Below are 16,626 nucleotides of genomic sequence, written 5' to 3'. Positions count from 1 at the left end.
CATTCCTCAGAGAAAATTTATAGCTGTGAACTCACACATAGGGAAAACAGAGTGGGAACAAATAAACACACTAATGTTACACCTCTAGCATCTAGAAAAGGAAGTGCAAAACAAACCCACAGCCCAAAGACAGGAAGGAATCATAAAGAATAGAGCAGCAATTAATTAAATTGAGAGGAAGAAAATAGTTCAAAGAATGAACGAATCAAAAAGTTCATTCTTTGACAGATTAAACTAAAGCCCCTAGCTAACCTCATCAAAAAGAGGAAAGAAAAAATTCAAATACAAGCAATAAGGAATGAAAAGGGTGAAACTACCATAGACCCAGTAGAAATTCAGAAGACTATCAATAGCTACTTTGAGAATCATTAGGCTCACAGAAAAATCCAGCAGAAAATTGTAGAAATGAGGTAGGAAAAGTGAAGCCATGATAATATGCTGAGATGAGGAAGGCTCAAGTCATCAGATTCCGCCATTGCCAGCCCTATGGATAACCCACTGGGTGAGATGGTATCTCAGTGTTGTATTAATTTGCATTTCTCCGATGATTAGTGATGTGGAGCATTTTTTCATATATTTATTTGCTTCTTTAATTTCATCCTCTGAGAAGTATGTGTTCATCTCAGATGCCCATTTCAGAACTGGGTCTTTAAATTTTGGGGCATTGTTCTTTTTCAGTTCTTTATATATGCTAGAGAGAGCAGACCTTCTTTTAAGTGATTATTTTTCAAAATTTTTTCCCAGATCCAGTCCTAGCCCAGGCCCGGTGAGTGTGTGTGAGAGCTTCCAGCTACCCTGCACCAGTGGGACCAGCCGGTCTAAGCCCAGGTGTAGTGTGGGTGAGACCCTCTTCCACCCCCTTGGGACACCCTTCACCACTCCGCAGCATCCCCCCAATGCCCGCCGAGTAGGAATTTCTAGTGTGTTTTGGGAACCCCCAGATTCAATTCTTGGACAGATTCCAAGAAAATTACAAATTGCCTACACTGAATCCAGAAGATATAGCAACTCTCAATAACCCAATAATAGACAATGAAATATGAAATGTAATAAAAAGCCTGCTGACAAAGAAAAGTCCAGGTCCTGGTGGAAGCAGAACTGAATTCTACAAGAAGTTCACAAAAGATATAATCACTATACTCCTCAAAACCTTCAAGGAAAGTGAAAAGCAAACATTACTCCCAAAATCATTCTTGGAGGCAAAGATTATACTGATACCAAACCAGGTAAAGACACAGCTAAAAAAGAGAACTACAGGCCAATCTCCCTCATGAACATAGATGCAAAAATCCTCAATAAAATCTTAGAAAAATAGAATACAACAAATCATTGAGAAGATTATACACCATGACCAGGTAGGATTCATTGCAGAGATGCAAGGAGGGTTCAATATATGCAAATCTATATATGTAATACACCATATCAATAGAACCAAACTAGAAAAGACATGATCATCTCAATTGATGCAGAAAATATTTTGACAAAGTTCAACACTAATTCATGTTAAAATTTCAACAGAAAATTGGAATAGATGGCCTATACTTCAATCTGATAAAAGCCATCTATGACAACCCAATAGCTAATATAATTCTAAATTGGAAAAAAACTATAATCTTTTACTCTTAGATCTGGTACAAGACAAGGATGTCCACTACTCCCACTCTTATTCAATATACTTCTGGAATCGTGTCCTAGAGCTATTAGAAAAGAGAGTGATATAAAGGAATATGAATAGGTAAAGAAGTCAAAAATTGTTATTTGCAGATGACATAATACTGTAATTGGAAGAAAAAAGAACTCCACCAAGAAGTTATTAGAATTGATACACAAATTCATTACCATAGCAGGATACAAAGTCAATACTCAAAAGTAAGTAGCATTCCTCTCCACAGAAAACAAACACACTGAGAAGGAATTTAAACAATCAATATCTTTACAATAGCATCATGAAAAATGAAATATCCTGGAATTCATCTAACTAAAGAAGTCAAAAATCTTTTCAAGGAAAACTACAGTACTCTAAGAAAATAAATCGTAGAGGATTTCAGAAAATTGAAATATATTTCCTGCTCCTAGATAGGAAGAACCAACATTGTGAAGAAGGACATACTTCCAAAATTGCTGTACCGATTTAATACAGTCCCTATCAAACTACCACCAACATACCTCTAAGACCTAGGGAAATCATTCCTAAAATTTATTTGGAACCAAAAAAAGACCTAGAATAGCAAAGGCACACCAGGGCAACAAAGACAAGGCCGGAGGATTTACAATTCCTGACTTTGAAATTATACTACAAAGCTACTGGGAGAAAATCAGCATGGTAGCTGCAAAGAAATAGACGTGAGGATCAGTGGAATGTATTAGAAGATTCACAGACCTGTAGGAACACTCAGCCACCTGATCTTTGAAAAAGGGGACAATAATGCTTACTGGAAGAAAAATAGCCACTTTAACAAATGGGGCTGGAAAAACTGGTGCTTTACATGCCGAAAACTAAAACTTGATGCAGGTCTATCACCATGCACTATGCTAAAGTCAAAGTGGATCAAAGATTTAAACATTAAAATAGAAACACTATATCACCTGGAAGAGAATGTAGGAAGAACTCTTGAAGAAACAGTAGTAGGCAAAGAGTTCATGAACAAAAATCAAATGGCACGAGTAACACTTGAAAGAATTAACAACTGGGACCTCCTCTTATTGAGAAGGTTTTGCATGTCAAAAGAAATTAACAAATAATTCAAAAGACAATCCACAAATATGTAAAAAACTTTTCAGATTGAGTTTCCTCCCTATGTTTCTGTAGTTGACTCTTTACTTCAGATGCCATGATTTCAGAGAAATCTTTATTTTGGAAAGAATTCCACTCTGAGTTCCTCTATAACATTTTGTTGTTGCTTATTTACTATCGACACAATTAATTCATACATTTGCTCTGACCTAGTTTTTTCTGCACTTGTTTGGGGTGGGCATTGGGTTTCATCCATATGTTTCTGCATTTGATTCTTTACTGCAGAGGTTATTAATTTAGGGATTTCTTTTTTCATTTCCAATCTGAGTTCCTCTATACATTTCTGCAGCTGTTTATTTCAGAAGCCATTGATTCATTTATTTCAGCTGTATGAGTCCTAATTTGTTCTGTGTTAGTGTCCTCTGCACTTGTTGTGGGTGTGCTTGGGGTCTCAGATTGCATTTTGCTCCTTCTCTATGTCATTTTGTATAGCACTATCTTCTGACCTTTGTTGTAGAACTTTGTTGCAGTAATAACCTTATCACCTACTGAAATTCAGGTGCAGATCTACAAAGTTTGGATTTATCCAGCTGTGCTGGGCTTGGGTCTGGCTGCTGTGCTCAGCTCCTTCCTACTGCCACCCTTGGAAGTGAACCTGTTGTGCCCCTCTGGCAAGATGTTCTGCTTCTGGACTAACTGGGTGGTTCTGTCCCCAACTCTCTCTGCAGGGATTGCAGCTGCAGGGTTTCACCTCAGGCCTGTATGTCAGGCCTGTACTGAGTCTGGAGGGGACAAGGTGCAGTAGGGGGGAGAGGAAGCAAGGTGCAGTAGGGGGGAGAGGACTGGATCTGGGGGTCCCCAGAATGCGGCAGAAATTCTCACTCGGCGGGCAGTGTGGTGTGGGGTGCTGCAGAGTGATGGGGGGAGTTCCATGGGTGTGGAAGAAGGTCTCACCTCCGCTGCACCTGGGCTTTTACTGGCAGGTCCTGCCTGCACATGGTAGCAGGAAGCTCTCCCATAACCCACTCGTCCTGGGCTAGGACTGGATCTCAGGGTTCCCGGAAAGTGCCAGAAGTTCCTACTCGGCTGGCCCGGTAGGGGTTGCTGCAGAGTGCTGTGAGGCCTCCCAAGTTGGTGGAAGAGCATCTCACCCATGCTGTGCCTGGGCTTGGACCGGCCAGTCCCACTGGCATAGGGTCACCAGAAGCTCTCCCACACACTCACTGGGCCTGGTCTAGGACTGGATCTGGGAAAAAATCTTGACAAATAATGACTCAAACAAAGGTCTGCTCTCTCTAGAATATATGAAGAACTAAAAAAGATCAATGCCCCAAAATTTAAAGACCTAGTTCTGAAATGGCATCTCAGATGAACACATACTTCTCAGAGGATGAAATTAAGCGAATATATATATGAAAAAATGCTCCACATCACTAGCCATCAGAGAAATGCAAATTAATACAACACTGAGATACCATCTCACCCCAGAAAAATTATGTGTCATAAACAAGTCTACTAACCACAAATGTTGGAGAGGCTGTGGCAAAAAGGAACCTTTCTCCACTGTTGGTGAGAATGTAGACTGTTGCAGCCATTTTGCAAATCAGTGTGGAGACACCTTAAGATACTAGAACTGGAAATCTCTTTCAAACCAGCTATCCTCCTACTGCGAATTTTCCCGGAGGAACTGAGCATGTCATATCATAGTGATATATGTGTATCTTTGATTATAGCAGCACAATTTATGATAGACCAATCTTGGAAACAACCCAGATTCCTGTCACCTGAAGAATGGATGAAAAAGATGTGGTATTTTTATATGATATTACTCATAAAGTGGTATTACTCATAAAGAATGACAAATTCCAAGCCTTCATATTTAAGTCAATGTCATTTGAAGATATACTTATAAGTGAAATAAACCAGACCCATATATATAAATATCATATAGTCTCCCTAATATAAGAACTCAAAAGTAGAAATGCAAATTGAAAGTTATATCCCAATTAAAAGGAAAGTGAAAATTTAAGCATTAGACACCGAAAAGAGGGCAAGGAGAAAAGCTAGGGAACATGACAGGGGCAAAGCCATACGTTTATAGGTACAAGCTAGGTAAGGCAATGATCCTGAGAACTATCAGCAGGTTATATCTAGCAGTTACTGGGTGGGATTTTCACCCTGACTAACTATATATGCTGATACATCTGAAGTGAGTGATCACACAGATAACAGCAATGTGTAATACTGGGTTCATGCTTAGAATGCATGTCATTCTGGTTTTACAAATATGTATTGTTTGTCATGACATACAAATTATGGCCAGGCTGTATCTCAAGGAAGTTTTTTTAAAGATGTTCCATTTTATTCCTAAGATATTTGATATTCAGAGAGATAGTGAGGTAAAACCCAACTGCATATGCTGTAGGGCAATAAAAAGCTTCTCTTCTGGATTTTTAACAACTTGAGTTTGCAGACAAATAATTAGAGAAAAAAGAGGGCTGCTAGGATAGTCAAACTTTTGGCTCTATCCTTTCAAGTTCAGTGAGGATTCAGTACATAGGAGAACCTACTGTAACATCATGTAACTGTTGTGCCCCAAATTTTCTGATCAAGGAGATTGTGGGAACATAGAGGAATGTGATCGGTGATGTAGTGTGTGCCTAAAGAGAGTTACATGGAGGTAAAACATTCTCTCAGCGTTTCTCAGAGAGCAAGTTGGTCAAGCAATTGCCATGACTCATCTACATGGCTGACACTAACAAAGGATCTACAAAGTGTGTTACAGGGTTTTGGGATTAGTCCTGAGGGGACTTCACTGACCATGTCAGATACAAAACTTACATTTTTTGTTATATAGGTCTTGCTTTATCTTGGTCTTAACCATCCAGCAAAAAAGTGTAGAAACGAGGTAGGAAAAATGAAGCCATGATAATATGCTGAGCTGTGGAAGGCTCAAGTCATTAGATTTGGCCATTGCCAATCCTGTGGATAACCCACTACTATTGTGGACTACTAGACTATATTGTAATATGTTACTGAACTGATGCACCTACAATATTTAGATGTCAGTGGCACACCCATCTCTGATAAAACTAAGCAAAATATTGACATAAATGAAGGACTATTTTGTATCTGTATATACAAAATAGTTAGGATAGATATGTAGCTAATTACTTCTAATTCAATAAGAAGAAATAGCTCCAGTAATAGTGTTTGGACAGGATATCATGTCTGCATCTTGTGCTATGAATGACTACTACAAAGACAACAATATGCAATGGATTAATTGTTTTAACTCTCCTATCAACCTGTTTTGAGGCTGTCACATTGCAATTTTTTCTCAATAAAATTAATAAAAATGAATAATAATTAGAAGATAAGTGAAATTATCATTTTTTGTAGATGATGTGACACTCTATACACATAGAAAAGCCCAAAATCTCCACCAAGGTACTTGTAGCTTAATAATCCAATAGCATAACAGGATATAAAGTCAACATTCAAAAATGAATTGCACTATTGCACATGAACAACAAATACACTAGAGAGAAATAAAGGAAACTATGACTTTCAAAATAACCTCCCAAAAAGAAAAAGAAATGCTCAGAAGTTACTCTTGCAAAAATGTAAAAGATTTATACAGTAAAAATTACAGTACTCTCAAAAAGACATTGAAGTTGATTTGAGAAAATGGAAAGATATTCCTTGCTCCCAGATAGGAAGAAAAAAATGTTAGAAATGGCAATAATTCCAAAATTTTTATACAGATTCAATGCAATCCTAATTAAAATACCATTAGTATACCTCATAGATCAAGTGAAAGCTTTGTTAAAATTTATCTGGAAACAGCAAACAGAGCATCAAAATCAATCCTTGGAATCAAATGAAAGGCAGGAGGCACAACAATCCCTGAATTGAAATTATACTACAAAGTAAATTGATAGCATCAGCATCATACTAGCCAAAAATATCCCAGACCTGACAGAAAACAGAAGAGATAAAAAGATACAGAAGCAGATATAAACACAGTAAGCCATCTTACCTTTGACAAAGATGCAAATATGTTCACTTAAAGAAAGATAGCCTCTTTAATAAATGGTACTGGAAAAGCTGGTTTTTGACATGCCAAAGGTTAAAATTACAAAGCTGTCTTTCACCATTCAGTAAACTATAGTAAAATGGATCAAAGATTTAAACAGTAAAAAAGAAATATTAAATCTCCTGGAGAAAAACGTAGATATAAATTTTAAAATATAGGAGTAGGTAAAGAATTAAGAAACAAAGATCAAACTGCGTGGAAAATACTTCAAAGAATCAACAACTGGTACCTCATATGTTTGAAAAGTTTCTGCAGATAGCTCAGTGGACTAAGCTCCTGCTGAGGAAAGCACAGGGACCAGGGTTCAATACTCAGCACCACATGCCACACATGGTTCCATCCCTGTGCACACTCGGACAGCGAATGAGACCAGGCATTGTGGCACACCCTTGTAATCCCCGCACTGAGGAGGCTGAAAACAGGAGGCTCACTACAATTCCAACCTGCATAGTGAGACCCTGTACCAAATACATAAAAAAATACTAAATAAATAAGTAGGAAATAGGAAATTACCAACAGATAAAAAAGAAAACACTCAAATTTGGAAAAAAAATTATAGCCAACTTTCCACCTGAAAAGGCCTTCTATCTAGAACATACAAGTCTTTTTAAAAAAATTGAACTCCTAAAATTCAAAGATCCAATGAAAAAATGGGTATCTGAGATGAACATACACTTCTCAGATGAAGAAATACAAATGGCAAATAAATACATGAAAAAACATGTTCAACATCAATGGTCATTTGAGAAATGCAAATTAAAATAACACTGAGATTCCGTCTCAGCCCAGAAATAATGGCTAACATCAAGAAGTCAAACGATAACTAATGCTGGAGGAACTGTGTCAAGAAAGGGACACTTCTGTAATGTTGATGTGAGTGCAGACTGGTACAATCACTAAGGAAATCAGTGTGGAGATTCCTCAAAATTCTAGCAATGGAACTCCCATTACACTCTGCTATTTCTCTTCTAGGTATTTTTCCAGAAGAACTGAAAATATTGTACCACAGAGATTTATCTGCACCCATGATTATAGAAATTTGTCATAGCTAAATCTTGGAAGCAACCCATATGAGCATCAACTAAGGAATGGAAAAAAAAGACCTGGTGTATTTACATAATGTACTATTATTCAGCTATAGAAAGCATAAATATGAGGCTTTATTGGTAAATTGATGCAACCAGAGACCATAGTACAATATATCAGATCTGCATGTGCAAATACTGTATTCTTTCCTTAGTGTAGGAACCTGAAGGATAGCTTGCTGTTCTAGCCCCACCCCAGGACTCACTGAGACAGCGATTGAGAATGGTCTGGTGGCACACACCTGCAATACCAACGCTTGGGAGGTTGAAAGCAGGAGAATCACAATGAGTGCGATCTACGTAGTGAGAACCTGTAGAATCTGTACAAAATGCATGTGAAAAAGACCCTGAAGAAATAAATAAAATCGGAACAGTACAATAGATATTGTAAAAGGGGAATGAAACTGTGCAAAGCTAAGGAATTCCTGAGATGGGGACAGGAGAGGGAATGATAGAAAGAATTTTATCTATGTATGTATGCAGGGTGACTTGGATTATTGTACTGTGGATTTCTGCTGCTGTATGAAAAGGAGCATTTAATGCCTAATTCTTCATCCTCATTTTCATTTTTAACTCTTTCTGAATTTCTTATAACTTCTTTTCTTTTTTTCTAGTTTTTTGTATGCATATATCTGGTGATCCGAACAGCTATGTTGAAGACAGCACTGTGAAATACAAATATACAGTTGAATTTTTATTATTTTCTTTAGTAAAATTCTATATAATTTCTTATATTTATTATTATTTTGTATTTTTTCTAAATATAAAAATAATTTAATATAAAGTAGTACAGTAGGATAAAATGTTAACTCTTAAAAGTCAGTAGCATTCTTGTACACAAGCAACAACCTTACAGAGAAAGTAAATAGTAAAAGTCCACCCTTCACAATATCATCTAAAAAACCATGAAATATGTAGGAGTCAATCTAACAAAGGATATAAAAAATCTCTACAGTGAAAATAACAGCATCATCAAAATAGATTGAAGAGGACATTAGAAAATGGAAAAATGTCCCTTGGTGTTCTTTAATATTTTATTTATTTATTTGGCACAGGGTCTCTACACAGTTCTGACTTGTAGTGGTCCTAGTGGTGCAGCCTTCCAAGTGTTGGGATTACAGTCGTGCACCACCATACCAAGATTATGGGGCCAGCAAGGTATGCCAGGAGTTCAAGGGTCAGCACAGCATGCAGTACTGAAGATCAAACTAAGGTCCTTTCACTTGTCTGGCAGTCGCTTAGACTGTCAAGCTAACTTGTCAACACAGATAACACTTGATTACCAACAGAGTAAAAATAAAACACAAAAAGTGTGGAAAAATCTTATTTACCTTTTCCTCAGACTAAGGACTTCTATCTATAACATAAAGAAGTTAAAAAATTTTAATGCTCCAAATTCAAAGACCCTTTTGTGAAATGGACATCACAGATGAATAGGTACTTCTCAGAGGAAGAAATGCAAATGGCAAGTAAATATATGAAAAAATGTTTAACATTTATCATTAAAGAGATCATAAATAAAATAACATAAAGGTTTCATCTCACACCAGATACAATGGCTATCATCAAAAGATCAATGGATCATGAATACTGGAGGAGTTATGGAGGGAAAGGAGCCCTTCTCCACTATTGGAGGGAATGTAGACTTGTACAGCTATGAGAATCTGTGTGGGGATTTCTTAAAATACTGGAATTGGAGGCCCCATTTAAAATCAGATATTCTCCTTTGGGTCATGGTCCGAGGAAACATTAAAACCATCATGCCACAACTATATATGTGCACCCACATTGATAGCACAATTTGCAATAGCTAAATCTAGGAAACATACCTGATACTCATCAACCAAAAATGAATTAATTGTGTGCTTTTTAACATAAAAGAGTACTATTCATCCATAAAAAGGGTAGAATGAAGCTTTATATAAAACTGTATAGATAAATGGATATAACTTGAGACCATATTCATGAGTGAAATAAGTCAGACCCACATCTGTGAACATTATATTGTCTCACTAGCATTAAAAAATAAGATCTGAAATTACAGCAGATATTGTAAATAAAGAAACAACTGTCCAAAAGGAAAGACAGTGTGATAGGTAAAAGCAAAATTAAGAAAGGGAAAAAGAGGAAAAATGTATATACAAGATAGTTGATATTGCCATGTAACTAAATTCTCCTAATTTATTATTAAAAAGAAAAATTTTTGCTAATAATGTGTAGACAAGAGGTCATTCCTATATCTTCTTCTCTGAGTAACTACTGGGAAGAAAACAATACTTAATACATCAACAGTGGTAAATGTCCTACTAACCTGTTTTGAAATTCGATTTCATCATTATGTTTACCTATTTTTAAAAGGAAAGAACAACTGGGATGGGGGAAAGTAGGAAAGAAGGAAGGGAAATTATATATACATATATATTACATATAAAATGATATATTACTTATATTAATATATAATAGATTTATATATAATTTAAATAATACTATATAGTATATATAGTATATGATATATTATATAATGCATATATGTGGTTAGTACATCAGACGATATATAATATATTAGTATTTAATATATAATATATATAATCTATATATTGTATACAACACTATATAAAGTTAAATTCTAATTGTTTGATCAGTCAATCTTGCATACCTATATCTGGTAATCTGAATAACTGCTTTGAAGATAACTCAATGTGATATAACAATCATTTTTAATTTCCTTGGTTTGAAATTTTGTGTCGTTTTGATTGTTTTGGCTTTGTCTTTTTGTTTTATGTTTAAAATAAAATTTTTCAAAAACATATGCTCTTTTTATGTACTGGAGTACTGCTCGGGAATAAAGTAGAATACAATGGAGTCTTTTATAGGAAAATGAATGCCACTCAAGACTATACTCATAAGGTAAATAAATCAGGCACATATGTTTATTGGCTCACTAGAGAAAATGAACAAGTAAATAACATCTGAAATATACTATGGATGTTGTGAACTGAAAAAAATTGTTCAAAGAAAAAGACAAATTGTTTTGCGGGAATAAGAGGTAAGGAAAAAAGATAAATAACAAAAAATTATGTATACAAAAGATAGTCATATAGCCAGTTTCTCTTATTTCAGTAAAAAGAAAATTTTGTGCTAATATTGTATCGATATGATAGCATGTCTCTATGTTCTAGTCTGCATTAATACTAGGAAGACAATATGCAAGATATCAAATATTATAACCATCTTACTAATCTGATTTGAAACTAGGTTTCATTGCTATATTTATCTGTTTTGCTTTCTCTTAAATAATTTTTTAAAAAAAAACCAAATTAGCAATTTTATCTGATCTAGATATTCCCCCTCTAGACATATTCCTAAAATAATATCATACAACAGTAACACATACATGCTTATGTTTGTGGCATCGCAATTTATAACACTAAATCTTCAAAGTAATCTATATATCTATCCATAGGTGACTGAGTAAAGAAAGTGTAGGGTTTTTGTTGTTGTTGTTGTTTTGTTTCTTTTAGGATGACTATTCTGCCACAAAGAAGGGTAAACTAGAATCACTTATGAAAAACATTGCACCTTAAAATCATAATTTTAAGCAAAGTAAATCAGATACACAAAGTTAAATTTCACATTGTTCAATTTTTACGAGAAACCTCAAACCTAATATAGAATACAATAACACAAAAATGGAAAATATGGAAATAGATCATTTTCCAAAGGGAAGGGGGCCAGGAGAAAATGAGATGTGGAAGAAAGTTAGGGGAAGGGTTTTCGCAAACAACTTAACACGTGTTGTATATATGTACCAAATTTCATTCCCACAAGGAATGAAATTACTGTTCTGTGAACATAATAATTACATATAAAAACTGAAAAAAAGCCTAGAATCAATGTCACCTTTAAAAAAATAATCACATTGCCCTCACAGTTTTGCTTCCAAATACTTTTCTCCAATAAAATGAACCCAGTTTTCTTGGCCAAAACACTGTTCCAAAGAATGGGGTAAAGAAACCGTTGGAATAACCATTCAGCTGGAAAATAGGAGTTGAGAATACATGGAGGAGGATAAAGAAAGAAAACGAATAAAAAAAACAAGCCTCATATATTTTATAAAATGGTACTAAATGAGCAAATGGAAGAATCTTTGACAGTTAAGAAAGAATAGACAGTTGCAAAAGTTTAGAAAGTTTATTCAGAAAAAATAAGACACTCCATAATCTGAAAAATGTTAATATCTAAGCACAGACATATTATAGGTCAAAGTCAAACTCTAAATAAATACGACAAAAAATAAATTACTAAAGCACTTTAAATTTAAAATCAAGAGATAATCTTTAAAATAACCACAGAAAGAGGAAATCATAGAATGTTCAGCAAAAGGATAGCAGAAATTATTTGTCTCGCAGGCCACTGTTAAGGAAAACACAGAAAAGTACCGATTTCACAGGAGTATTTAATTCAGAACTTTAAAGTACAGGAGAATTGTGTAACAGAACTTTCTGAGCACAAAGATAAATGGTGGCCTTATCAAGAAGGAAGCAAAGTGTGTAGTATTCGCTATCCTTAGTTTTTCATCTTAATCAGAAAAAGCAAAAGAAATGACAAGAACAAAGACAACAGAGATGCAACTAAAACAATAAAAGTGGTGTAAAATTTCAAAACAAGAACACAAAATTAGAAATTTAGCTGGAATTACCTGACCCTCCAGCACAAGCCCAAGCCCAGCCTGTGTGTGAGAAATTCCTGCCACCCTCCAAGATCCCACCAGTCCTATCGCAGACCTGAATGTGTGTGAGAACTTCCCTCCTCACCCTCTGGATCCCCTCCAGCCATAACAAAGGCCCTGCATTTATGCCAGAACTTCATACCTCACTTCGGTGATCCCCTCCAACAGGAGCCCAGGCTGGGCCTATATGTGTGGCCATGCACACAGTCACAGGAAACTCCTCCATCAGAGAGGCCTGGTGAGAAACTCTGCTACTGAAGTTGCATTTAGAGAACCTAAGGGCCAGAACAACCCAGCTAATCTAGGAGCTCAACATCTTGCCAAAGGGCAGAGTGGATTGACTTCCAAGGGCTGCAGGAAGAAGCTGAACACAGCAGCCAGAACCAACACAGGCACATCTAGATGAGTTCAAACTTGGTAGATTCAGACCTGGTAAGCAGAGGCACTTAGGCATAGATCTATGAGAGCATCCTCCCTCTTTCTCTCTTGATCTACAGAGGGTGCAAAAGGTAAACAGGGCAAACTGGTCTTCATGGAACACCCTAGGTACATCAGTGGGAGGTGATCAGACAGAATGTAGGGGAACTAACTTAAATACAAATTCCTAATTTAATATCTGCTTAGCTACACAGATATAATGCTTGCTCTTACGATCTATAATGAAAACCAATTATTACAAAAGTTTATCAACAGTTAAATATAGCTACCCATTATTAATGTTCCTGATAGTAATTCTGTAAAAATAAAACTAAGTGCATTAACCAAATAATCTCTGTTGTGTAGAATTTTGGTGGGTTTTAAGGTTATAAGAGCACCAAAACTCTATACCAAAGGTGAGAGGATACTGCTATACAAAATGACAAATAGAAGGAGCAAAAAGCATTCTGGGACCCTGAGCCAAACAGAACAAATGCAAGAAGCACTAGGATAAAATAAAGTAGTACTCACACAGTTGAAATCTTTGAATTAGTAGTTTCTTAAGTAAAGTAACAACTAAAGAGAGGTATAGAGGAAATCCGATCAGAAATAATATCTGAAGTAAAAAAAGATGTGATAACTAGAGCGAAAGAATTAGTAAATGTTTCTAAACAAGAAACTGATAAAAAAGAACAGAGGAAAATATAAAAATGATGGAACCCTTGAATGAAAAATATTGGAAAGAAATACAGACCATGAAGCAGATTCAAAGAAATATATAGGAAATTAAAATCTCCATCACAAGCTTGCAAAACCATTTCAATGAAAGTGAAGAAAGAGTTTCAGATTTTGAAGACACCTTTGCAGAAAGTGAAAAGGTTAGAAAAGACCTCTTAGAAAAACTAGGAAGGACTCGATGCCACATCCTTAGGACCCTTCCACCATTCTGGAGTCCCTGAACCCAAGTCCACCAAGTGTGTGAGAACTTCTGCGATGCTCTCTGGACCCCCAGATGCAGCCCAGGCCCAGGCTCGGACAGTGGTTCTGCCTTCTCTGCACCAGAGGAAACTCTCTGGACCAAGACCAAGGCACGCTGTGTGAGTGAGATCCTCTACCACACCCTCTGGACCCCTCCGCAACTCCGGAGCCCCTGGCCCAAACTCGCCAAGAGAATGAGAATTTCTGCAATGCTCTTGGAACGCCCAGATTCAGCCCACGCACAGTTCTGGCTAGTGTGTGGGAGAGATTCTGTGCTACCCTTTGCCAACTGGGCCAGGGACACAACAGAGGGGCACCACAGGTTCACTGTTGTGACAGAGGGGCACAACAGGTTCACTTCCAAGGGACTCAGCAGGAAGGAGCCGAACACAACTGCTAGATCTAAGCAAGGCATGAATGGATAAGCTCAAACGTAATAGATTTGCACCCAAATTTCAATAGGTGCTAAGGCTATAACTGCACCAAAATTCTACGTCAAAGGATAGAGGTCAGTGCTGTACAAAATGACAAAGAGAAGGAGAAAAATGCAATCTCAGGCCTTGAGCCCACATAGAACAAGTACAGAGGACACTAGTTCAGCTGAAATGTATGAATTAATGGCGTCAGAAATAAAGAAACAATAGAAGAAAGGTATACAGGAACTCAGAGAAGGATGAATTTTTGAAATAAAAAAAGAAAATTCTGAATTCATAACATCTGAAGGTAAGAATCAAATACAGAAATATATGTAGGAAACCCAATTAAAAAAATGTGCAGTGAAAGAATTAGTAACCACTTCTAAAGAAGACATTGATAAAAAAGAAGAGGTCAGAAAAAATGATGGATATCATGAATGAGCAATACAGGAAGAAAATAGATGGCATGAAGCAGAGTCAAAGAGACAGAGAGGAACTTAAATTCTCAATCACAAGCTTGCAAAATCATTTGAGTGAAAGTGAAGACAGAGTTTCAGATCATGAAGATGCTGGTGCACATAGTGAAAAGGTAAGAAAAGATCTCTTAAAAGCAACTAGAAGGCAGGAAAAAAATTAATCACCTGCTAGATGATGCAAAGATGAACAATGTGAGATTAATAGGCATCAATGAGAAAGAAGAAGTCAATACAAATGATATAAAAAGAATATGGGCAGAAGTAATAGCAGAAAACTTTCCAAATATGAGGAAACAATCAGACATTCAGGTCCTCGAAGCATACAAAATTCCAAGCAACCTGAACCCAATTAAAAGCACGCCAATAAATATATTAGACAAGATCCCAGAAATCCAGCACAAGAATAATATACTGAAAGTTGCTAGAGAAAAGAAGCAGACCACATTCAAAAAAAAAAAAAAATATCGGAATTATGGCCGAAGTCTCTTCACAAACCATGAAGGCAAGAACAACGTGGAGCAGAGTACTTCAATTCTTCTATGAAAACAAATTCCAACTTAGAATACTACACCCTGCAAAACTCTCTTTCAAGTTCGCTGGAGAAGCGAAATACTTCCATGACAAAGAACAACTAAAGAATTTCAAGATGACAAAGCCTGCTGAAAGCCATTTTCATCCATCTAGAGAGGGATGAAAATGATCAGAATTCCATGAACAAGAACAGAAGGAACCCACTAAATAGGGCACAAAATTAAGAACAGGACAAAAAAGAGTAAACAACAGCAGGTAAATAACTTGTAGAGTGTAAATCAATACATCTCAATTATAAACATCAATGAAACTGGCTCAATTCACCAATTAGGAGAAATAGACTGGGACAGAGGATTAGGAAAAAAATCCAACAATATACAGTATAGAAGAAGAAAACTTAACTCATGAAGTCATTCATAAGCTGAAAGTCAAAGGAAGGAAAAAAAAAAACCCTACATGCCCCAGCATATCAGAAAAAAAAGCAGAGGAAGCAAGCCTGATGTCAGACAGTCTGAACTTCAAACCAAGAATTTTCAAACCAAATATGGAATGCCATTCTATAGTGATTAGGGGAAAAATTCAACAGGAAGCAGAAACACTCATAAATATCTATGCACCAAATATGGCAGCACCCAACTACATAAGAAAAATCTTAATGGACATGAAAAATCTAATATCGAATACCACAATCATAACAGGAGACCTTAACATTATCCCAAAAAGATAGGACAAACCAAAAAAATTATCAAGGAAATAGCAAAACTGAAACAGAGCTTGGAAAAAATGGACTTGGTGGACATATACAGATAGTTTCTCCCAAACACAGCTGAATAAACTTTTTTCTCAGCTGCACATGGGTCCTTTTCTAAAATCGACCACATACTGATTCACAGGTCATGCTTAAGTATGTGCAAGAAAACAGAAATTATCTCACGCATATTATCTGACCACAGGGCAATAAAAGTGGAAATAAATGACAAAAGAAACCAGAAAACCCCTTAAATACATGGAAATTGAACAACACCTTACTCAGCAATCAATGGGTTACAGATGAAATTGAACAAAAAATTCAAGAATATCTAAAATAAATGAAAATTCAAGCACAACTTATCGGAATTCAATAGATACGATGAAAGAAGTTCTCAGAGGGAAATTCATAGC

Source organism: Octodon degus, unplaced genomic scaffold, assembly GCF_000260255.1.
Source record: "Octodon degus isolate 3935 unplaced genomic scaffold, OctDeg1.0 scaffold00211, whole genome shotgun sequence".
In the NCBI taxonomy this organism is placed as follows: Eukaryota; Metazoa; Chordata; class Mammalia; order Rodentia; family Octodontidae; genus Octodon; species Octodon degus.
The sequence above is the reverse complement of the archived record's forward strand: the minus strand, read 5'-3'. Positions refer to the sequence as shown.